General features: G+C 40.8%; 1 protein-coding gene across 2 annotated transcripts in view; it reads left to right on the top strand.

Moving 5' to 3' along the window:
- frmd5a (FERM domain containing 5a) overlaps positions 1-26,591 on the top strand; it is a 51,042-nt gene that overhangs the window by 495 nt on the left and 23,956 nt on the right. The window lies entirely within an intron of this gene.

Here is a 26,591-nt window from a genome sequence, read left to right as displayed (position 1 = left end):
TTTTCACTCACTTGACCCACTATTGCCTCAACCATCAGAGCATTTCAGGCTGATAGGATGCCAGAAGCACATCATTCTAAGAAACTAGTGACTGGAAATGATGGTTACTAAATCACATCAATTCAGCTGAAGGTGGTTTCTTGTTAGTATTGCCATAGTTGCTGTAATGTGTTGCTAATGCTTGTAATGCACATGTCTGACAGGAGCACACATCCAGCCTGTGTCATGTGATGTTGGTGCAAGATTAGAGATAATTGTGTGTGTGTGTTTGTGTGTGTGTGGTATTCCCTCCTTACAACTGGCATTTACAATAGCAACTATTGTTATTGTCAGCTGGGACACATTGCTTTGAAACTTTAAACGAGCCTAGGCCCTGCTTCTGCTTTTTGTCTCACTACTACCAGCCCTCGCTTTGATGATTGTGCAGTTTTATCTTTATGAGAAGTAGGTGAGAGGGCCTGTCACTTCAATTACAAGACAAAAGTGTTCAATTTGTTGATGCTTTGCAGGAAGGAAATCCTTTGGGAGTTCTGGGACATGTCGGCTACATGTAGACACACTAAAGACGCTCCAAGAGTTATTTAACCTGCGATGCGTTACAATGAAACATTAATAGGACATGCATGGTTCTTGTCACTCAGAGATCTGTTATCATCTGCAGCCTATATTGCAGTCATACCTCTTTCCCCCCCAATGAGCAAGCATGAAATAGATACTGCAATTACTGTACTGGATCGTGACTGTGTGCCCAGGTTGTAAACAGATCTGCATTTGTGCTTGGAGAGCTGGGCCAGAGATGGAGCTGGGCCAGATGGACTGTGAAGCCAGCAGGTGTGCTGTTTGCAGCAGAGTCGTGTGGTCTGGGTGGCTGACGTCACCACGGTGGAAGGAGGGGAACGGAGTGAAAGAGGAGAGAAAGCTACAGCCCTGCTATGACTGTCTGGCATCGTGTCTAACCTGGACCAAAATAATCCACCTGGCTGGTGTGTGTTACTTATTTAGTTCTGTTTGCCTTACTTCCTTTCTGGCTTTCATAGATTGTCTAAAAACAAACACACAGGGGACCAGGACACCTAAAGGAGGGGGGGGCAGTTCAGTCTCTGCCTGTCCCTTATTGTTGCTTGCGCTGTCCTGCTTCCAGTTTAGCAGTTTTTCTTCCATCAGCCTTTCTATTACACTCTGAACCTTTCCCTAAACTTTTTAATGGCACCATATTCAGAGTCGCCTCTGGCTCAGGTCAGCTTCCTTTCATTCTCCCCATGGTGTCTGCAAAACCAAGCCACCTTCAGCAGAAATTAGAAGCACTAAATATAAGAAGCACCGATGCAAAGCAGGACACACAGAGGGCTTTCTAAAATAAGGGCAGAAAATGTCTCTGTGGCAGCTGTAATGCATACACTTAAGTTTTGCTTTAATGAATTATGGATTCCTGCACTATGTTTGGAGGAGGAAAAGTGAGCACTTATCATTTCACAGCCCTGCAGATTTGCTTCTCTGCAGGTTGATGGAAGTGCCTGAAATCCTCTTTTGCCCGCAGGCCTCTTCTGCTCTGTGATTTTAATGCAGTGTTACAGCAGGGAGGCAGCTTGAGAATTAGCTGTGCTGTCATTTTCGAAATAACAAGCACATCACATGTAAATAAACTACTGTATCAGACATGGCGGTGGTGTATACTGTCATTACTGTTACTGTTATTGATAAGTCCCAGACACCTACGTAATTGCAGGCTGTTTGTATTTGAAAAATGTGTTACGATGTTACGATCATAACGTCCCCCTCAACAGTAGGAATGTGTTGCGAACCCTGAAAGCGAGCAGTGCTGTGTTGTTCTTAATTCATTAGAAGCAAACCGCATGTTTTCCTGATACAGAGGTAATTATAGCTTATGCCCTGTGAAACCTGTGTTTTCCTCTTAGTTTTCTAATAACTGTTTTAGAAAACCACCAGCTTACAGGGCAGCGTCACAAATGTTAACATTTTAAAAATACATGCTGATAGCTATGTCAAGGGATTTTTCTATGCTCTCTTTCTGGCAGTGTGAAAAATCACTTCTGTGAAAGTTCTCCTGAGATGGTTTGACGTCCTGGTGCGGGGGCTGCTGGGGGATGGTAGCCTCTGTGTGTGTGTACTGAGGGGTGCTTCACTTTGAGGCGCAGTGCCAGCGGCTCAGCTGTTGCTACGGGGACTCCACAGTTACTCTGACAAAATGTGAGATCACTTTGTGGTCAGGATTCCTTTCTCCAAAAGCCCCGACAAAGACTTTGGCCTTTTGCAGTCACAGGAAGGTATTTTATTTCCTTAAATGTTGTTAGAGGTGAAATGACTGATGCCATGTCTGTCCATATCAACAAGCACTACCTTGAGACAGTCCAACTGTTCCCCTGACACACATTGAGCCCTCTGATTCCTGTAGACATTTAAAACACCCATTTACATTACTTTTTCTTCCACATTATGATGCTGGAAGAGCAAATCTGGAGTTTCCATTAGAAACTGTGTTTTTTAGCTTGTTTGACACAAACCAAAGATGTTGTTGGTGGTTCTTTGCTCCACTGTAAATTAGACTTTGGTGCCAGCACTGTATGCAGTGTAAAAGGTCTATATTAAAAAAGTTATACATTAAAAAAAAAAAATCCTCTCAGGGATAAATAAAGGAGTTCAGATTCTTATTACTTACTTTTCAGTACATAAAAATTAAAATATTCTTTTAAAGTACTGTTTATGATCTACTGTTATCTAGTGGTGAGGATGCACACCGCAACCCTTTATTTCCAGGCATGTCGTAGAGCCTTCAGTGGGCATCACTTGAACATAATTATGAATAAGGTCCAGAGTCTGTGTTTTATTGGGACCACTCTACAATGTGGTGGCACAACATGGAAGAGGCTGTCTTCCCTACCCAATCTGAAAATGCAATAATTTGGTGTTATAGGTCTGTTAGTCAATAGCAAAAATCCCCTTCACTTACTTACTTGTGCTTGCATGGCACTGACTGTATATATTTTAACGCATCCATATAAAGATTAGTCATCAAATAATGTTAACTCAAGGTCTTCGTCAGGAAATGTAGCTTAGTAAGGACCTTCAGAAGAGTCCAGCTGAAGGTTGACTATACATGATATGTGTGCACAATGTGCCTATTTTGAAAGAGTGTATACGTCTGTGTGTAGGTATGTGTCCTTAGAACTCTCGATGGATAGCACTGTTGCTGTCTCATATGAATGATTAAAATGTGTGCTAAGGCTGAATCTTTCATGAGAAGAAATCTCAGGAGAGTGTTTACCAGCATAGCTGCACACCAGTGCCATGATTGGTTGAACCTGTGACGCATGGCTGCTGGCTATTAAGGATTACATCACTAGTGTCTATCCACACAGCAGAGCAGTGGCGGACCTGACTTGTAGCCATGTCTTTTTCATGGGAGTTGATATGTGGGGGCAGCTTCACTCTATCAGTCACTTGTGGTCGATAATGAGAGGACTGGTGAATTGTGTCATTGCTGCAGAGGGCCGCTGCTCTGGGTGTAGTCCTTAATCTTCACCCTTGTTTCATTGCTTTCTCACACACAGCTCTGATACTCCAGCAGAGTATCAGAGGATTGAAATTAAACTCTGCCTAACTTAGGCTTCTGGGACTCATGAATGACAGAATATAGATGCCAAATGGCCCCTTTTAAACATGAACTTACACACATGAATACTTAATGCTTTATTTCTTTTGTAAATCTCATCAACTCAGCTTCAGGCACAAATGTAGGTGTAGAGCTTGTTTGGGTCTGTCTAACCAAATGGTCCTCTTATATTCCCCAGTGTCTCTTTGTGTGTGTGGGCTGGATGGAGAGCAGGGAGGCTGTCTGTCACTGTGTCGGGAGCAGCCTACTGAGCCCTCGATTATGCTGTCTAGGATGCATTGTGCGACAAAGGGAAACAGAGAGTGGCTGGAGGTTATGCTCCACCTGAAAGCATGAATATTAAACACCCCTGGTCTGCTAATGAGAGGAGTGGACAAGAACGTAGCAGCGCAGATGCTCCTGTTCCCCTCTCAGGTCAGGGCTCACTGTAAAAAGTGATAGCCTACAGCCATGGTAATACAAACAGATTGCACAGTTTGTTGGTTCTATTTACACCCCTCAGTGGCCTCATAAATGAATTAGCATGTAGGAGTGCAAATCTTGGTAAAGGAGGGATTGCAAAAGGGAGAGCCTTGGATTGTTTTGCACATTAAGAAAGAGGAAAACAGTGTCAAGTGATTAATTACAGATAACGGGGTGTTTGTAACCTGCAGCTGTGATGCAAAGGAGTGATGCACAAGCCTCAGTGCCTTCAAACGCTGACCTCAAAAAGTTTGGGAGTGCAATTTGGTATCAAACAGAATTTTAATTGCAGTGTTATATCAGGCTTAGCATTTCACTGTACGAGGACAACAAACTTAATATTGGATATCGGGTTATGTTTTGTAACGAGCCTCATTTTGCACAGAGCAATTTTTGTTGTGTAACTACTCTCATGTTCTTGTTTTGGGGCCGATCACAGTTTGGCAGAGACCTGCTAACAGAGGGCACAAACAAATATGATTTTACATGAGTATTAAATGAAAGTTTAATACATTGTTTGCATAATTTTACAATTTAAAATGTATAATGCAAATTGTGCTGTATTACAGTTATAATACCACGTGGAATCCCTTTTAAAAAATCTAATTTACCATGATTCACAATGCTGCTGTCCACAGTCAGACTTTACTTTTTCCCTCTCCTCTATACTTCCCTCATTGCCCTGCTCCTGTTTGTCTTTGGGCTTCGGAGCTCTTTGCTGTATGAGAGAATCCAGCCTTTGTCTCGCTCTGTACTTCAAGGCCTTGTGCCTCCGCAGACTAATGAGGAAGCACAGGGATAGGCCCGTACACTATTCTCAAAGTGAAAAACTGCTTTTTTGTTTTTTTTTTTATTTCTTTTAGATTCCTTTAAAAAATCTTCTGAAAGATATTTTTTTTGTTTGTGCATTTCAATTGAGCATTGAGTTTTCTCTTTGTCAGTCTAACAATTTTGTTACTTGTGAATAATCCTTGGTCATTCTCGCCAACACAAAGGATGCATTGTGATGGAGATTAATACTAATGTGGGTGTTATCAACACATTGGCCAGGTGCTAAGCTGGAATCAGATGCGGTCTGACAGCCATGACAGTCTTCTGTTGGTTCACCAGTCAACAAAGTACTGAAACAGAGCCAGGATAGCAAAGACAATAATGAAATCTAGAGACGTTAATTTAGTCTTCAACTCTCACTTCTGTCTTGTGTGTTAATGTGTTAAAAAGCAGGATTTCTATAATTTTTTCTAAGACATATTTCCCTTTTTCTTCCTTCGATCTTCCTTCTTCCATCCCGCCCTCACCGGCTCCACGGGTCACCTCTGTCTCTCTGTCTGCATCATCAGGCTTGTGGTTTAGCTGCACGCCGTCTCACTGCAGGGTTTTTCTGAGCTAATGATTGCCACTCCTCCCCTCCATCTTCCGTCTCTCCTTCCCTCTATCCATGCCTCAGCATCTTGTCTCCTCTGCAGTTTTACCTCCTCACCGCTCTGTGGGATTTTGCTTTTATATTTTGTTGAGCAGTAATTGCTTATCAAAAAACAAGCAGGCAATATCCTGTGATTGAATGTCAAATTGTTGCAAAGGGTGTAGTAGCAAATAGTTGTTCTCTACGTTCCAACTGTGATTTTACACGTGGTCTTGAGATGCCGTTGCTCAAGAACTAAACAGAGCAGTATATAAATGTTATTGGCTTGGTTTAGAAAATTAGGGATAGTTTTGAGCCTGTGTTGCTTTTGTCAGCTGGCAGGCTCCGTTGATTTTCACGAGACAGCTAAACCCATGCAGCCTCTTCTCCAGGGATTTAACTTCAGAAGGGTGAGGTATTGCTTATTGTGTATTCATTTTATGACTGAATGATGACTTTGTGTTGGCTGGATAATGTAATATTCAGCAAAAAGTACGGAGATCTTCAAACGAAGAGCTGTCCGATCCTTCAGGGTTTGTGTTAAGCTGACAGTATATCACTTGATAACAGCTTATTTTAGACTGATTTATTTAAACACTATACCATCCAATACTCTGTTTAAAAACAGCACTCCACCAGACTGTGAGTCATGTATAAATAAAACATGAGTATGGAACCTGCAGACAGGGTTAAGGAGTTTAACAGTAGACTAAACAGTGCACTTACATTTCATGTTTTAAGCAACATTTTGTAAAAAGCTGGTGGCGTACTCGGAGTGACTGGTGTCCTGAGATTTGATGTGCAGCAAAAAAAATGAGGGAGTGAAACTCTCTGAAATGATGCTGCTACAGCTGGAGTAATTTGACTGTTTCCAAATAATCTGATTCTTGATATTGTGACAGCCCATAGCCCACAAGATGATCATTCAAACATAATCAGGTCAGAATGGCTGCCAGTACGATCAAGCGTATCAGACTGGTCCATCTGAGTATAATTTAAAGGTGTTAATTAGTCCAGCAGTAGTAGACATATGAACTGACATGCTCATGTTAACGTTAGAATTTAATTTAGTCATTATCAGAGTTGTTGCTGATATGTGGGCAATTTAATTTGGCACACATGAAGCTCATTAGTACCAAATTACACAGTATTGCTTAAGCTGCAATAATACTGTTGACAGCCATTCATAATTCTAATGAAATGAGGAAGAAATTGCACCTTCTTGTCCCCCTTCAGATGCTCTATAAAGATAAAGTTATCCCCAGTAAAGCAACAGGAGCTGGCTGGATGACTGGTGTTGTTTACTAGAGGAAAGTGGCTGATCTGGAGCATCATAATAAAAGTGGTCATTAAGGCAAGCCATCTGCACTCTCACTGCTGAGTGCATACGACTCCATCCTGTCATCTTTGTACAGATGTGGCTGGGAGAGTGTGAAGAGGGATACTTGAGCTGCACTGACAGAGAGAAGTCTGTTCATTGTCTTCTACTCCTTTACTGTCCTTTATCTCTGTGCTACAAAAGACTGACAATATGCGCTTTCTCTCAGGTGTACCATGGCATACAGTCCGACAAATCCGCTTATGAACAACAAGAAAGACAGAGAGTGGAGAGGCTTTGAGACAGCTGTGCGCAATGATGCAACAAAACACTAAGACAGGATGTGCTGCTTGTTTTTGGTGTTTAGAGTTGAAAAATCAGCCTTTAAGTGTTTAGTTTGTGTCTAATTTATCATCCACTCGGGATAATTATTCTCCAGAGAAGGAGTTGTGTGTTACAGTAGGTTGTTAGATGACTGAGGGGCCTTATGAAAGTCATTATTTATCTCTGTATGCTTGCATTATGTCTGTCCCTCTGCATACTGTATATATTTGCATGGCATATCATCCATCTATCTTTGCATCAAATAAAGGGCTGGGTGACTCCCGTTGTTCCACGTGCATCTGGGCCTGCAGATTACACTAACAGCTATTCATGCATGCAGTCAGTCTCCTTTTCCTTTGTGTGTGTGTCAGCACAGCAGTCAGAAGAGATGAGTGTCTCTGGAGAGGAGATAGATGAACACACACAGGAGACAAAGAGGCAGGCCAGTGGAAATACACAACAGACACAAAGACAGCTGTCCACTGCAGGTTCTGGTTCAATTCAACAAATGTGTTTTCATTAAAAGCAGCATATGTTTGCTCTTTAAAAGATTACTCTGTTCAGTTTGCAATATTTATTTTATGAATCTGATCATTTAGAGCAAAGGTTACTTCTTCTGATTTAGTTGCCATGTTATTGTTCTGAGCAGGCATCCTTGTGTACTGCTGCTTGCTTTAGTTTAGTCAATGGACTGCATTTTATTCCCTCATCTACACAGAAAGAGTGTGTCTTCCATTTGCCATTTTTGTGCTGTTGCAAATTAGAAAAATGGGACGGCACCTACCTGTCACCTACCATCATCGGTTTGAGTTCTCCATCACATCACTCTTCAGACGATGATCCAATCCCTTCCAGCTTTCATATTTATACATACAGCTTTCAAACCTGGTTTTAATGAGTCCTGTGAGTCAAGTGTCACCTCTGATCAAAAGATGTTTTTTTTTTTATTACTAACAGTTATCATATTGCACGTCTTTTTTGTGGCATCTCTTTTGGTGAATTTTGATAATAGTCGCGTTGCATCCTGGGAATACGGGCACCCAAAACTGCTGTGAGTAGTGATTGTTTTTCCCCTGAACCAGAATGATAAAGAGTGCAGTCAGATCTTTCTACGGTGCTGTTGAGGTGTGTACGTCTTGTGAAATGATTGTGACAGTGTGATTTATTATTGGTAGATGAATTGTATATATTCTCAAAACTTTATTGATCAGTGATTTCCATATCACATTGAAATCTAAAATAGTAATGTGTCAAAATTATTTCAACTTTATGGGCAACAGTTCATATAACACACATATGTCTCTAAATTACTCCAGTGGAGTGAAAGAAGACTAAGTTAGCACTGAAGCAGGTGGGCTTTAGGTCTAAATGACCTGATCAGCCAGGGCCTGCCACTGTCTGTATCACAGGTGTCTTCCTCTGCTACGACAGCTGCTTCAAATCAGTTTAGGAAAAACATTCACATTATCTCTGGTTCATTATGCTGTGTGTCTGGATGTATTTGACAAGTCAAGATGTGTTATTTAAGTGTCTCCTCTCTTCACTCAGTTAATTGTAGTGGACTTGGGTAACAAGAAAAATGTTTTTTTCAGATCATCTGTCCCGTATCATGTTTACAGCTACAACAGCAATCTTTTCCACCTCTAGCACAAGAAATCACATTAGGAACAGCACTAGAACTAAACAACTGCACTGCAACAACCTAACACAAGAAAATGGGTTTTCAGGCCAAGTAGTTACACTGTATGGGTTTATGGTGTAACAGTTGTGCATATGATTTTCACTGTGACTGTCTCTCAGGGGGTGTTTGTGTCATCATTACTGACTGAAAAGAGCATTTGATATTTTCTGAGCTATAGATGCACTCCTCTGCATTCTTTTATGTAAAACTATGTGATATATTTTTTTTCCCACAATCATCACTGGAAGGTGTGCTGTGCACAAAAGGCATTGTTCTATCAATGTATGAAACAAGATGGTGGAGATTCTTTAACAGTGTGGTGCAATCAATTGAGATACAAGAGGAGAATACTTGCAGTATTAGCAACTCACTTGTGAGGTTGGACATATTGTTTAAATACAACCGATATTCACTGGTTAAAAGAGGTTTCTTGTTTTTCAAGGGATTTAATACTTTTAGTAACCTCCTTTGACTTATTCAAGACTCTGGGAGACCGAGCCAATGACTCTTTTATTGCTGATTGACCTTAAACAGATTGCTTAGAAAATGCTGTCCACCAGTGGGTTAGCTAGATCATGTTTAAAAAAAACTGTAGAAAAACCCACTTCACGAATCACTACTGCTGATAAACAGCAAGGATTTGGTAATAAATCAATGTCTCTGAAATTTTGATGGCACTGAAAGAAGCTTGTTTTGAGTCTATAATAACTGCTGTGGTGTAAAGTCAGGGGAGATCACCCTCTGGGATCTTATACATCAATATTAAAGTCAAAGGTAATTAAATCTAATAGACAAACACTGGTGTCCCAAGAGCCATGTTGCAAGTGTCCTATGAGCATTTGATGCATATATACAGTGCTGTCCGGTGTGTGAGCGTATAAGAACTGAGCAAGGATCACATGACACGGAGAAAGAAACCTTGCATTCATGGATATATTTTCAAGCACAAACATTGTGTTGAAAACCATTTCATTGTTTCCACTCATTGTGTGCTTTGTGCCCATATATTAGCTTCTTAAAACTAGACACAATAAGTACAAAGAACAGGCCTCCGGAAATAATTTCAGCTTTTGGCGTTAGCTCTCTTTGTTTTGGTTTAGCACACAGACAGAGGTGTGCCATATGGCAGCAGAATAGCAGTCTAAAGGGGATTGTTTCAACAGTGGTGCTTCCCTCTCAATAAATGGTGCTCCTGGAGCTCCCCACTGCCCCAAGCGTGGGAGACAGGTGCCACTGAGGGGAATAAAGGGCTGTTTGCATAGCTACCCAGCATGTCAGTCTTCCAACTCATTGGGAAAGGAAGAGACATTGTGTGCTCCAGGCATCTGTGGCTATGTCTATTGTGGAAGTGGTAAAACAAAAAAAACAACAATTTATTATTTTATGGTGCGTTTCAAATGTTTAGCTTTATATTAAACGAACAGCTTTATTCTATATGGAAAATGCCTAGTAGTCCAAAAACCAGCAGTCCACAATAGAGAGTGGCAGTCAAGGATTTCAGAAGGATGTTTTTAAGTCATGTGATGTGTTTTGTCTTGTATTTAACATGTGTTTTTCATTAACTCAGGATGAAGGATTTTATTATATCAGTGCCTCGGATTTTAAATTAAATTATTACATTTTTCATACATTACATTTGCCCCCCTCATTCTGAAGATCACTTGATTCTACTGATTAATTCAAAAAAGTCTTTTGACCTCATGCAGCACTCACCTACTGTTTTCTCTATAAACATAGACTATAAACATAGTCTAATAAAAAATCCTACAAAGCTCTCCATGTATCATATGTGCTATCCTCATCAAAATGCAATTAAGTGTGAATCAGTCCAATCAAAATTAGGATCAATAGGCATCATGTGGGCTGTAGGGAAACTGATGATGCTGTGGTCTGTTTTGTGGTGTGCTTTGCTATTTTTAGCGTCAGTCATTCCTCGGTGCAGGTACAGAGAGTAAACTCTACAGAGGAAAGATAGAGCCACCTCTGCCCACATGATGCCTCAAGCAAATTGCGAAGCTAATGAATCATGAGTGCATCTGTGACTTTCAATATCTGAATCCGCCCTGTGTACAAATGCTCTGTTATATATCTCAGGGATAGATTGTATTCTTTATGCTGTGCTGCAGTTTTGTTGCCTTTCAAAGGAGTGTCGAAAGTTTATCGCATTACATAATGTGAATCCTGCATGGCCTTCTATGCTGATAGAAGCAGATGCTTAGGTGGCAGGTGTTATCGTGATATAACCCCATGAAAGAAATGTGTTATGGGAATCTGCAGTGAGGCTGGAAATGACTGACACTAGATCACAACTCTGTATGAATGTTGTAAGTTACACTACTTGCTGATTTGTATGGAACAGACTCTTTAAAGACTGCTAAATTAACCCTTTAAAATACTCAAGACTTTTCATCTGACAACATTATGATTGTACTTGTACTGTATATGGTCAAATTTGTATTGTGTTGTTGTTTATATAGTTTATAATATATAACAACAACAACTCAGGTATTGTCTTGAGATATTGTTGCTCTAGTGTCAAAGTCGTGAAGTTGTGTTTTCTTTTACTTCATGTTACAGTGCACTCCTACACTATACATAAACATGTACAAGCAGCTGTTGAGATCTGGACTTCTTGCATGCATCTGTGTTCTCAGACATTGCATAACAATAATAATACTGGATTTAAACAATGCATTTAGCTGCTTTGTGCAGTTGACTCAGCTCATTTCTTCTACCTTCTCACAGAACTGCATTTCTTCCTGAATGAATTGTGGCATCATTATCAATGACCACGTCTCTGCCTCCTGCCTCCTCTGGGCCTTCCTGAAAGGCCTCATGTACAGCAGCAGGCATTAACTGGCCTCTATAATTAATGAGGGTAGCTAACTGAGGAGTGGCAGCAGAGCAATACAGAAAGCCCTCAGGAATGCCCTTTAGGACATCCCATTACCTGTTTCCCTTGGTAGGAGAAGAGTCAGACTGCTGTTGGCTGATGGCTTGGTAATGATTAACTTGGGATTGACAATCAATTTGAGATTATTATTTGTTTTACCTTAAAATATGATGTAGCTGCTATTTACTCCTGTGTTAAGTGCACTCAACCCCTTGTCACAGTGAAGCAGGTTTAGCAGTCATTAGGGATGAGATGAAGGAGATGATGTGTACTTCTGCTGTCATTTTACATTAATTACATCATTGCCTAAACCAGACTGCCTTAAAATTGCAAGTAGTTAAATAATCCATGAAGGAATATATGAATTATGTATTTGGTACTGAATGCAGAGGATGTTCAGATCATACTATTTTTTCAAAGAAATGCACAATGCACAGCCTCTTTGGGCACCTTCGCTGAGGTTGATTATTGCTAATTTAGCAGAAAATGTCTGCTGCTTATGTGGGACATGTCTTTGAGTTTGAAGCGCTTCTCCTTTTTGCCTGTGGTGGGGGCAGAATTTAGTGTTTGAGTCTTTGCCAAGGCTGTGCATTTGTGCAAATATAGTGATTACCAGCCGGCTGTAAGGCAGTGTTGGTCAGATAGTCAGATAGTTGGTCAGTTTGCTGTCAGTACTCCACTGCTCAATTCATTCACTGTAAATATCACCTGGATTTGATTTATCATGACTCGTGTGTCTGACCTACCTGCACATAGGCTGACAAAGGTTTTGTATTGCATGCTAATTTAACAATGTGACACATTCCATGGCCAGCATAGGTACTGCAAGCAGGCTGTTTTACAGCTTGTCATGCCACTCAGGAGCTCTCCTGTACCACACAGATGTCTCTCACTTTGGTTTAAACCATAATGTTTGCTTGCACTGTTTCCAATCCGACCATAGCAATCACAGGTCCTCAGGCTATGGCTCTGTGTTTCTGTTATCTCCTCCATCCTCTAATAGCAAACCCAATCTGGGGATTATGCTGATAAAAAAGCTGATTTTATCAGCATGGATCCATTCTTCAAATATAGCATCATTTTCTGTCTTTCTCTGCCAAAGCTTTCTAAATCCGCTCTCTCTCTCGGTGGCAATGGTCACAGGAGCTCTTTAGTTTTGTCATATGAGTCATTCAGCATGCAATACACACAATTAGAATCAATGGTCATTGTATAAGTCTGTATGTACTGTTGTCTTATCATTAAAAAAAATGAACTCTATTAGTGACACGACTCATCCATAAGGATCTCTGTTCACTGGTGCAGGTGTCGACTACAGCTCAGTCCGTCTGTGTCCATTTATGTCAGCTATGATACTGATGCTGTTAATTCCTCAGGCCTTCCACTGCAGAACATCATCACTTAATGATACACATTATCTTTATTCCAATGGAAAACGTTAGAGTAGTCCGTCCTTCCTGGTTTAAACTGCTCACCAACCACACAGTCTGGCTAAAGGGCTATTTCCCCTCCTCCTCCTTATATGTGCATTAGTATTGCTCTTTGGCTGCTGGCTGACATCACCTATTGAGCAAAAAATAATATATAGCCCTAAGCCCTTCATGTGAATATATTTGTAATTTGATGTAATGTGATGAAAAATGTCTTCCTTTGAAACTGTAGTTTTTTTGTGGCTGTACTGTTATTGAGAGATGCCCTATTTTTAAATAATAATCTGCTCCGTTTCTATTGTGACTTAACTGTTACAGTATCAGTAGTAAACAGTGATGCAATGCTTGATTTGCACACAGTTTCCTCTTCCTACGTACAGCACCGGTTTTTATTTCAACACAACCATGCATCTTTGGCCCAGTTGAAACAGGCATAGGGATTTTTGGCAGTAATACCCACGCTGCACGTTGCATTTGTCCCACAGGACGGTCCTTGGCATATTGCACTGCTCTACTTTTCCTCCTTGCACACTGTTGACAGATATTATAGTGTTTTTGTATTCCTTCTCATAACTGACAGCATCTGTATGCATTTTGGAGAAATATTGCAGATGTCATGACAAAGGTCAACAAACTGGTCAACAAGAGAATCTACCAGGTAAACATTGAAATCAGCACTATTATTGTAAATAATAATGTTTTCTGTTCCACCTACCAGAGGGTGAATCATGACTATATAAATACTTAGAAGCCTACATAATAGGGAAGATGACAGATGGACGGAAATGAAGGCCAATTCTAAATTGCTTTGTAAATCTTGTCAGTGTTGATGTGCTGAGTGTGGGTGTTGAAGGTCGTTTGTCAAGGTTATTGCCTGATGAGTCACTGTGGGGAGGCAGTGAGAGAAAGGCAGAGGGGGCACAGCTGACTGCCAAACCAACAATATAACGTTATTTAAGCTCGGCCACAAATTCCTCAGCATGTCAACGCCAGAGAAAGACAGATGGATGTCTCATTTCTTATAGAGAAGAAGGTCACAGCGAGGCAGTGGAAATTTAATTCACAGAGAAGCAAATATGAGTGATATTAAGAGCTGGTGTACGTTATACTGCTCCACTGAAAAGAAGCTAAATCCTGTAATCATTTCATACGTACTGAGTCGTGCAGCTGTGCAGCTCGAAGTCAGGTTTTCTGCCTCCATCTCCACTTTCTTCTGCACACAGTCCATTATGTTTAGATCACAGCAGCCCACTCTGCAGGTTTATTTCTCTGTGACCCTGTTCTCATATCCAGTAGTGGATTATTTCTCTCAATCAAGATGTTTTATGTAACCGCTAGCCTGAGAGGATTATAGAAAAAAAAAATCCACTTTTAGAATTTAGTCCAATGAACCATGAAGATACGGCCCTACTTTCTGTCATATGTTCCGTATGGGAATAATAATCCTTCTGGTGTGAAGCGTGGTCGGGTTCAAGAAGCTTTCCAAAGCTTCATTTGACAGCTACTTAAAAAGAAATCAGGTAGAAGTTAAATATTGCTTGATCCTTTTCATACTAATGAGTTTGACGTTTAGGTACAGCAGCTTCGACTTGTGCTGTAATTTCTGTTTTATTTTTAGTGTTTCTGAGTGAAAAATGACATCTCCCTGTTCTTGGACTGTGATGCTGTAGCACTTCATCACCATGGCAACTGCTCATTTCGTCAGTGCTCCTCAGGTGTGCTGTGTAATGTTTTCCCAAACTCTCCTCCCTATTACACCTATGTCTCACCTCGTGTTGCACATTCTCGTTCATTTATCATGACAGAGAGCTGTTACTAACTCTTGTTTATGTCAAGCTTTTGGCCCATACGACGTGCAAGCTGAGCATCAGGCTTATTCCATTCCTTTTTCCAAATTCTGCACACCAGTAAAGACTGGAAAACCACAGCAAGAGGTGGTTCAATGCATTCGGCAATACACCCTGCAGCTGAAAATCTGCTTGTTCTGGTACAGTAATTAGAGACTGAAGGGTGCAGCATTAGCACATTGTGCTAATCCAGCCCTGACGCTTCTGTGAGCTCAGGGCTAGGAGAGTAGGACAGAATCCCAGTGGAGCACATGATGACGTGATCTTGGGAGGCTGAAAGGAGCCCTAATCATTAAAAGGGCTGATTACATGGTGGTAATGAGATCAACATTTTGGAATCAGGGCTGGTGGCATGCAAGAAGATTCAGTTCTCTCAGGGCTTCTGCAGACATTAGAGGACATTTGTCCTTTTTTCAAATGAATCAGAGTCAAGGTTGTGGTCGTTTCGAAGGAAATTTCTTAACCTCCATTGTGTTATGACATTGCCTTTATTAACCGAGATCATAGACAAAATCCCTGCAGTCACTAGGTTTAAACCCATCATTTACCACACTTGAATGAACTCAGGATCAATGTCAAGGACAGCACATATGAAGAAAAGGCTGCTTCTTATTTCAGCTTAGGAACTAATGCCCCGACTGCAAAGACCGAGGCTTACTATGATGATGGTGATGTTACTGAGGGATGAAGTGATTACTATCATCAAATCTTATTCTTGTTTTAATTATTTTTTTTGTATTTATTATCACACACTGATTAAAAGGGAATTGGGATTTAAGTAGGGGAATACATCATCCTAAAGCTGACCTTCGTTTATCATCTTCACTGCATCAGCGAGCCACCCCACAGATGGTCCACATGAGTTTCACATGAAAAGTGATGCTGACCATAGATCAACCCCCACTCCATCTTGACGTTTAAATAATGACACATAATGGATGGTTCTGTGTCCCCATGTTCATCCCAGAGCAGGGATTACAATTTGACTACACATATTTAGTAATTAGGGAAAGTCACAAAGAAACAAGAGCCTTGTTTGGCAGGATTAAAACTGATGTAATGGGCTGTTGTGTCTGCAGCACTGAACCTCATCTGTGTGTCTCAGTCAAGTCAACAACTCCATGCCTCTAGTTGTAATGCAGTGAATGTGTAAGTGTATGCAGTATATGAATGATCCAATACCATCTTGTACCAAATTTTGATGAAAATTATTTTATTCTGGAAAATCCCAGCTTGTAAAACCAATGTTTGCACAGCTATAGTTAGCTGAAGTATAGCTTAACATTGTAGTTGTTTTCCTGGTAAAGATGTGCTCTATATTGTTGCTGTGTAGTCAGAATCACCCTGGAGCTATAAAATCCATTGTACCAACGAATCTATCAGCAGAATTCCCAGTTGCAGTCTCACTTTGCTGAGTATGGAGATTCTTGTGTTATTGGTCGTGAGGTTTTCATCTTAGGGCAGCTCATCCATCTAAAGCAGAACAGCAGCCGCAGCAGCAGCAGCACAGTGGGCAGAGGAGGTGATGATAGTGTTGAGACACACCTTTTGCTTCTGGGACCGCTGCGCTCTCTTTGCTTTATTCAGAGGTGATTGATGTTCTCTCCTCTTCACACTACCACAAACATCACAGTCAGCTTCACTGCTCCTCACTGCCATGGTGCACAGAAGGACACGCTTTATTCCTCTATGAAAGTCGTGCACAATAATACTCTGAACAGATGAGATGTATTGGCCTCCTTAGCTCGTGTTGCATTTTTCTGTTGATGGGACTTGCTAATTGGTTTTCTTACCATGTTCCACTGGGATTTGTTAGGGAGTGTTTATGCTCATGAGCACAACACAAATTCATTACAAGTTAACATTGAAAGTGACTAGTCAAGCATTTCACACACACATCTGCATATGTTGGAGTCTTTGTTTTAGTCTACTTTGTGCAGTATTTTTGAGTTGCCCACTTTCTGCCTCACTGCGTGACATCATTGCCCCCATGGCTGCACGAGTACACGTATGGAAAGACTGAGGAGTAAAAGGGCTTGCAGCAGACAGTGCAGCCCTCCCATGCCACCATGGCCCCAGTTACACCAGACCACAAGCCACCTTGTGCAGCAAAGCCATGCCATTCTAACTTCCCCCTGGGCAAACAAAGACCCCTTTCAGGCCAGTCCCACTGTCATCATGCAGTGCAGAAGCAATCTGTTCCTCTTGGCTGCTCACTGTGAAGTGACCCAGACTTTTCTTTTGCTTTTTCTGTTTGGACCTGTCCGTCTCCGAAAGGGCATGGAGGTAGGGATGAACCATCTTCTTGATGGTCCAGAGATACGTGAGTCTGGATTGGAAAGGTAGGGGTTCATGGCCTTTATAGCAAACCAGAAACTAATGAATATGTTAAAGGCAAACTACAGTTCATTAGAACTTTGTTTTCTTTGTAGAACTCTTGAAATCTTCCTGGAAGAAACCTGCATGCCCTCCACAAATAAAAAGTAGAGATTTTATTCATCTTTAAGTTTGAATCTCTGCTGAAGAAATACCCCCCCCCCCAAAAAATAAAAATGTTGTACGATAAATGCCCAGATATTTCTTACTACTTCATTGTACATTGGCATTGCTGCACCCATCACATTTACCACACCGTGTATGATATACAGTATGTCATCCATGTCCTGAAGTCTTAGCTTATGTATTCTGTTAGTGAGAAAGTGGAGCAGTAGCTGAAGGTGCTTTTTGCTGATATTGAGTGACTTTCCTGAATGTACCTTCCTTTTGATGGTTTAGGATGCTCCAGGGCCAGAGTACTATTTGTTTAAATGACTGACAAGGTCCAAGCTTGGCAATCTGGACCAGCATACACCTGCACTCCCATATCAGCCCTCTGGGTTGATGTCATATCTCCGCTGTGTCAGTCAGCAGACTTCCACTTCTTTCTACCTGCAGCGTCAATCCATTGGCCTCATTCAGTCACACTGCACACCAGTCAGGGTATTCAAGAAGAAGCTTTGACCTACAAAATAAAAAAGCCTTTTAAGCCCCTCAGAACATTTGTAATGTTGTCAGTAGAAATGTCTCGCATAGCATTTTCTTTGACAACAGCAAATACGGTGTGATTCATCACACAACATCATACATACTTATGTATTTAAGTAACTTTAACTTGGCTTGTAGTGCTGTGTTCTGTGTTCAATGTGTTCTTTTTGAACAATGTTTGAAAATATACTAAAATGCATATTAGAGTGGGGTTGAGGAGGCTTTGTTGCCCTGTAGGGACTCTGTGTCCTCTGAAAGTTTTCAGTGACAGCCTGGTTTTGTATTTAAGTAAGCCTGTGTTTTCTTCAATAAGGGGATATAATACAGAATATAATACTATATGCTCTTATCTTCAGAAAAATTAGATCTAGTTTAGTTGTGAAATGCAGTCAAATAGCTGATTAAGATGTATTTGTCAGGGTAATGACTCGTGGGTCAATACCGACAAGTCTCCCCCTGTTTATCGACAAACAGTCAACGCAGAGGACAGAAAACCTGACTCAGTGATTTCTCTTGCAGTCTCCTGAGTATCAGTTCTCCCACAGACTGTACGAATAACTAATCCAGCAATAAATGAGCATTTGCATTTTGCTTTGCATGAAAAGCGGCACTGTGCTGACACCTCACCACTTTTTGGATCTGTGTGCTTGCATTTTATAAAATTCTTCTAATCTTTTCTGAATCTGTGAATGAATCAATTTTTGGGTATTCAGTAGAGGAATACAAAGGGTTCTCTATTTCTGGTCACACTAACAGCCTGCTATTTCCACTGTGGCACTACAGGCATTTTACACAGTCAGGAAGAAGGCATTCATTCTTGTTTTTAGCAGTGACGATGCAATAATGCAGAAATAATATAATGTGTAGTGCATATGGCTGTATACAGCGACATTTCATTTGAAAGCCAAAGTAAATGTTTAGACCACAAGCAGCAGCAGCAGCAGTCCAGCTGTGTTCGCTTGCTCCTCTACACAATCCCAAATCGCCTCAAACAGCATATGGCTGCTCACACGCTGCATCTTTAGAGGATGACTGGGCTCAGCCAAACTAGCATGACAGCACTTGAAGTGTGACAGAAGCTGAACTGAGCGAATGTCTGCTGTCACTGCCAACATGATTGTTACAGATACACACTCTTCAGAGTGATGATGTGCAGAAATCTGTTTATGGTAGTCGGGTTTTATTTGGGGCAAGGGATTTTTATTTACGCTGTGGAGATTATTGAAGGAAACGCACAGATGTTTTTTTTTTTTTTTAGATAAAAGTTAAGAATATTTTATTAGCTTTATGAATTGAAATGTACTCTAATTTCCACCACTGCTAAACAGCAGATGGACACATTTCTCTATTTCCTAATGTTGCTCTCTTATCCAACACTGATCTGCAATGTAATGTAATGTTATGGATGTAAAGTGTCACATGTCTCATCATGTTAAATAGTACCAAGAGTAACTTATTATAATTTATTATTATGGCGGCAGCCATGGCACAACTTGGCTGAAGCTGTCCACCTCAATTTTAAGATCATCTTAAGATTTGAAACAGAAGTTTACTTAAAATAAAGGGGTGATGCTGAATTTGGTGAACAAAGCTCATTATGACTGCATCCTCTGGGAGCATGCTTGGGCCCATTACTTCATACAACTATGGGGAGGTAACACTAGGGGGAAGTTTTGGGGGAAAAAAATTCTGTTACAGCTCCTTCTCCCCCTACCAGTTTGGTATCACTGAGTTTAAAAGCAGTAATGTTGTGTCAAACAGATAAGAAAAGACTTAAATATTTTATATGCTGAAGCTATTCAGAGTTATGTCTTACTCACTTGTTTTTCCATTTGAAGTCTGGCACACTCAGATCAATACCTTATGTAAGCTGTGTGGGAGACAGCTGAGAATGAATTGGAGACTCAGTTACTTAAGAAGACTGTGTGCTATCTTTACATTGTATATGTCCTACAAGAAGTTGCATGCCTCCATTGAAAGGGCATGCAGTGACAAGCACGGCCCTGCTGCACATGGAAACCACTGTTGCTATGAGACTGTTGAAAACGTGTTTGAAGTGCAGCACTATTTTGATGATTTTTACACCTAATTTTCTGGCTGATGCACCAAGATTCTCCTCTGATCAGCTTAAGAACAATATTTCATGCTGCATCGAAAACAGGTAGAGAAATAGGTGTACTTGTCTCTCCAGGTTTGAAGTAGGTGGTGGAAGGAAGTGGGAGGAAAAATAATAACAGTCACAGTTAATCACCTCTATTGCAGTTGGACACATTTGTTAAAACATCCTCCTCTTATGCTCAGTAATGTGTCAATTTCCTTTATAACGCTAAGACATGTTCAGTTCCTGCTTTCTGCATGATTTTGCAGGAACCCTGTGTGATTGCATGTGGGGGCTTTTAACCTTTAGTCCCTCTGGGGAATAAGACAATCAGCAGCATGTCTTCCCCAGAGGAGGACAAGCTAAGCTGCATGGGATTTGAACTGAAAATCGGCCAAAAGAGTTCTCACAGCTGCCTCTTTTGAAAGTGCTATTTTTCGCTTCCCTTCTGGATATTCATCCTAAGAGGCTTAATTTACATTAGCTGTACAATCAGATAGCTCTCAAAATACCAGCATTCAATTAAGCATGCAAACCAATTATGTTATGCTCTTATTTTTTTACTTGTGGTTAACCTCAGACAAGGTTGGCTGTAGAGGTGTCCACTGCTCTTTGTTCAAGGCTCATTGAAAAGCTTTTATTATTTTAACTTTTAACTTTCCTTTGTACTGCAAATACTTTGCTCAGACATTTAGTTCACTTGTTGTTTACTGTGCAGAAAATATTTTGGTCTGTTTCAATCACCTTGACAACCTGACTGCCATTGTTGCTGTCTGCTGTGTTCTCATATGATTTTGTGTCAGGACTACTTATTCAGCCTTTGATGTACTGTACAGCATTAGAACTCACACATTGTCAGTGTTAATCCACAGATTTTTTTTCAGTGGATGTCCCTTTTTTTTTTTACATTTGTCCCCACGAAAATGGCCCCGCTTCCAGCATAACAACAAAACACTTCCAGCATGTCCAGTTCGGCTCTAACACTGCTAAGGATAAGCCGACGGGGAGACTCCTCCCTGAAGCTTCATAAGTGACAACACTTTAAATCTCTCAAATAAGCTGTCACTCCCAATCCTCAGCCAACAACTCAACGGTACTTTTTAGCTTGTCCTGCCTCGCTGTTTGGCTTATAGTTAAAGCCTTCATGGCTGTCATCAGAAATAATCACAGAAAAAACCTAGTGTAAAATAAATTATTCTGAACACTGTTGTGTCTCGAAGACAGTAAAAGTGGCGCTCAGTTAAGACTCAGGGACGGTTATCATTTGAAGTCTTATGTTGTAGTGCTGTGTCCAATGTTTGATTGAGAATACACTAAAATGGATATTGGAGTTGGGTTGATGAGGCTTTGTTGCCCCCTGTGTAAGGACTTGTCTCAGTGTCCCCTGAAAGTTTTCAGTGACAGCCTGGTTTTGTGGGACACTGCAGAACTCAGCGGCATTGAAAAGACCCTTTGTTTTCCCAGTAGGTGGATCAGCTCTGTGTGACCAATAAGATCATTTCCTATTTATGGCCCATTAAAGCGGAGCCTTGCATTAGTTGACTTTGAAGGTGATTGTAGTGCACTTTAGTGCAACACCACATATTGTAAATTATGCATACTGTCACCTTCAGACATTGGATTATGTAACATAGTACATACATGACAGTGGGAGCCAGACGTGTGAACCTTTTTGAACCAATGCCATTGCTCCTGGATGCCAATAGCTTATTTTCATATATAGTTTATTGCTTATAATTTTGTGCATATCCATTTTTATGTCTATTTTTTCTTCTAAATAATATATTGTTTTATTTACCTTAGAGAGCTGTGGTTAGTATGCTGAGTGCCTGTATATTGCTGCTGTTGTTGTGTTCCCAGCTTGGGATGAATACAGTACTTCTGTTCGTTTCTATGATCCAGTAATTCACAGCTGTGTTTAAATGAACACTCATGAATTTTTTCTCATGAAAAACAACCTTTATGCATTCATTTAAGGATTGTAGAAATGACTAAATAGCTGCTAAATCTGCATCTCTTTAATCTGTGTGAACTTCAATCCTCACTTCAGCCGTTCAGCATGTCAGCAACAACTTTGCTCACCTACCCTTGGCCAGACTTAACCCTGTCTTAACTGTAACATACAGCTGCATTCCACAAAACTGATGTTTTCCTGAATCATTTATTGAAAAGATCGCATCTCCCTTGGGAATCTATTAGTGCGTTGACACGCAGGGGCAGTGCTGGGGCTTTTCACGCCTGTGTGCACAAGCAGCCAGTCTGCAGGGCCAAACAGTTCTCTGCATTTTTATGGCTGGATTCACCACTAGAAAGTGATCTTTCCCGAGGCTCTGAAGACAATGCAGTGTGTAAAGTGGAGCCACGGAGGGCACATCGGCTCAACATGAGATGTTTCAAACAGCTGAAGGGCTGCTGATTCTGAGAGGGGAGCACTTAGCATCTTTTCTTAAGCAACTCGTCCACTAACAAAAGGCAATTGTAACATATACAGTAAGACTGGCTGATATATATACAGTGTGCCTCCAGCATTCTGCAGTGAGCATGTGGTGTGTCAAAGGCACTGAGATTCAGGCATTACTGCAGTCAAGGAAAAACCCCTGAAAAGTTATAATGTGTTGAACATCTCTTCATTATGCAAAAAGTGAGAGACCCTCGCTATGCTCTGTCCACAGAGACTCTCGGCATTGTGTTAGTGATCAGTAGACATGCTCATCGCTGAGAACAAGAAAGCAGTGTCTGTGGGTCCCAGCCATGCTTTTCGAGTTGTTCAGTTGCTTCCCTTCTGACAGACAATACAAACAGTAACACAAAAGCTCATTCAGACAAAAAACGGCTCTGTTACAAAAGAACTATTTTCACCCTCATTTATATTCCTGTACCTGTGATGAAACACGACAGAAATGCCCTCTATCTTAAAATCCACGCTCCTCTTCTGCTATTTATTAAACACCACCCCATGTCTGTCATCACCTCTATGGTGAACAGCGCCTTTATGCTTTCAGACAAGCTTTGGACAAGGTAGCCTGACAGCAGACTAACATAATGTGACACATGAGGAGTGAATCTCAGGAACTAAAATCTCTGTAGATGTTGCCCTGGAGGCCGTTCCTCACAGCGGCCCAACTGAATCTGTAGTGCAAATCCATTCTTCACACGTATCCAAACACAACACAACGGAAGTGTGCTTCATTTTCAGAATAAGTGTGCAAATTTATTGGAATAATAACCTGCTGCCCTTATCTAAGTGGATGTAACAAGGATCGGACATGATTCCCATCTGATGGTTTCTCCTGTGACTTCAGATTCAATCAGCCCACTTGACAAAAATAGGAGATGCGGCTGGGAAATATCCCTCTGCAGTAATAATGGAAAAAGACCAAGAACTCAGAGGGGAAATCGAGATTTGACAGTAAAAAAGGAGTTTGCATCTGAGTGAATTCTTTTCTGGTACTGGAGCCCCTTTCTTCCTTCCCTCTATCAGTCTTTCCATTAAGTGTTAAGGCAGCAGCAGCAACTTTATTAAAGATGACACCATGCTTTAAACGGCATCTGTTTGTGTAGCAACAAAAGGACTTTTTCAAGAAAATGTTTGCAAACAGTCTATTGCTGCCAAGATGACAATAGTTTCACCTTGCTTGACAACATCAACAACCCTCATGTTTGTTCTCTATAATGTTTGATGTTTGTTCCTCTCTCCATCCTCTCTGTCCTGTTTCCCTCTTCTTCTCCTCTCTCTCCTTCATCCTCTCTGTCCTGTCTTCCTCTTCTCCTCCTCCTCTACCCGGCCGACTGTCAGCAAGAAGGTTCTCCCTTATGAGTCGGGTCCTGCTCAAGGTTTCTTCCTGTTAAAAAGGAGTTTTTACTGACACTTGCTCTAAAAGGGGGTTCACACTCTGTAAAGCTCCTTGAGACAGTTGTGATTGTAAAAAGTGCTACATTAGTAAAATTGAATTGATTTACATTTTTGTCCTTTTAAATGCTGTAGTTAGGGGTTAGTAAAGGGTAGGTGTGTAGTGTTATTACCCAGAATCTAGACTTTAAGCCAAAGATGAACAAGCTGAAATATTATTATGCAGATTGATGGTGAGAGTTCATCAGTCACTAATCTACCTCAGACGGAAGCTGTTCTCTTTATCAGCTCATTATCGTGCCAAAAAGGTGCATGACACTGGAACTATAAGACTCGCTGCATGGGTACATATAAAGATGGAAGCAGCGGTTAAGACTGCCTGAAAATCAGTGAACGCCATAAGCCCTGGGCTGGAGCACACATGGGGAGAGTTACAACCTGAAAACAGTTACAGGTAGTGTACTACAGTAATCATGTAGTGCAGACTCCAACAGCAAACAGTGTCGTACTTTCTTAAGGGGTCTGTTCTTAAATGCATGTATAAAACACCACCAAAGGCTTGCAGGCACTAAACAGCTGCCTTTGCCAAGAAATACACAAAGCAGTGCTTATGGCTATTTCACTGTTAAACAGCAGACATTAGACACTGTGTGAATGATTCTTTGCCAGCAACTCGAATGTGCATGTCTGATAAAGTGCGTCATGACTGAGGGCTAAACCTAGATGCACTTATGATTATGATGATAATACTGCATGCTGTGAAACTGCACACTCCTCTCTCCGAGGTTAACGGTGCATAAGAATAAAGTTCAGGTCTGAAAGAGAGGGGGGGTAGATATAGTCCAAATCAGCTGCACTGAGTCATTGCCCGTCAGCCTTTTACTACATTGGGGTAGACTGAACTGGTGCATCACCACCAGAGCTGTTCAAATGCCAAAAAATGAAGCATTGTTTATATGCTAATCCCAAGCATGACACCAATTGTGCTGCTGCTCATTCTGTTTTGGGGGAATTTGTCACACTTTTTAGTAAATGTTGCGCATTAGGGGAACAACTCCAAGATGAGAAAATATATGGTAACCAGAGATGTATATAGCTGCCAAAAACTGGGACATTTTATTTTTCTGTCGTTTTTGTGATAAATTTTCTGCACTTTCTAGTTTAAAGAGGTTATATTTAAAAAAAAAAAAACACATCAGAGAGATGCAAGAGAGTAACTATTTGAGTCATACTGGCAATGAAAACCATCACTGGTGGGCCAGTGGACTAAGTCAGAAATCCTCATTGAGAAATGTGTTTATTACCTCACGCCTGCAGGAAGCCACAGAAATGTTTAGGAACATGCTGCAAACAACTCTCCACAAGATATTTCAGGTGGTCAGGGTACATCCTGTTACTGTGTGTTGTACAGTGTTTTCAGTGACTCTTTATAATTAACAGTCAATGCTTATGAATGCTACCACTCCTCCATGACGTCCTTGTTCTATATTCACAAAAAGTTTTTTTTTCCCATTCAGTTGATGTGATCCTTTCTGTTAATACACCAAATCTTACATGCCCTCAGAAATAAATGAAAGAATAGGTTGTTGGCCCATTGTTGGTCCAGCCATTTCCACTTTACATTTGTTGTTGTTCAGCTAAAAAAGTGATTTACTAGTCATTTTAAGTCTTCAGTTGCCTGTTTGTTTTGGAAGCCAGTGTGTTGCTTGTTGTTTTTCAGTTTTTCTGGCTGTGTGTTCTTCCTGCCAGTTCATTTCTACTTCAGTTTTGTAGACGTTTAAATTATTGGTACCAGTCTGTTTCTGTAGGTTTTATTTATATTAACAGTGTTTTCAGTATTAGTATGTTCTCTTAGTGCCCCTTTTCCAATTTTATGATATTAATTCCAGTAAAGACAGCATCCAGGTCTGCAGGGTGTGAGGTGATTGTTGTTATTTACACAATTATTCACCAATATGCAGCCATAATGTTGAAGGTGATCCTGCTGTAATCATGGTTTTTGGATTTATAGTCGGCTCCATTACTTTTTTTAAATATGCAATAAAAGTAGTTCAGAGACGTTCCGCTGCTGTGACTAATATAAATACATCTTCAGCCTTTTCTTAACAGGACTTCATTATAATTTTAAAGTGGACTACATTCAGCCTTTTCTCCTGTAATTACTTCACGTCCTGTATCTTTAGGCATTAAGTGGTTCACCCTCCTATCACATATTGGATAAAGTCACGTTGCTATTGTTGTTGTTATTGTTGTATTGTTATTGTCCTGTTCTGGAGACTTCAGCTCATCATCAGAGTTTCTATTTGTGTGAAAGTACAGTGCTGAGAATGGAACATATCAGATATAAATAATCTTCTCAGCAATCTTAAAGAGATGAATCTGAAGTTGGTTGAATGGAATATTCTACTCTCATGAACTCCTCTTTTAGATGCCAACTCACATTTCACCCATTCAGACTATCTCTGCCGTGGAGAAGCTTTAAAAAGCAATTATCCATATCGCTCCATCCTCGACTCTCTTTGGCTTTACGTATTCTCCTGATTCCTCCCATTTCTGGGACAAATCCTTGCACATTCCCATTGTGTTTTGATGGCCCACTTTTCTCCTTATGAGACTGGGCTGCACACTGTT

Source organism: Parambassis ranga, chromosome 19 (genome assembly GCF_900634625.1).
Source record: "Parambassis ranga chromosome 19, fParRan2.1, whole genome shotgun sequence".
NCBI lineage: Eukaryota > Metazoa > Chordata > Actinopteri > Ambassidae > Parambassis > Parambassis ranga.
Note: the sequence above shows the minus strand (reverse complement) of the source record. Positions and strands in the feature narration are given on the sequence as shown.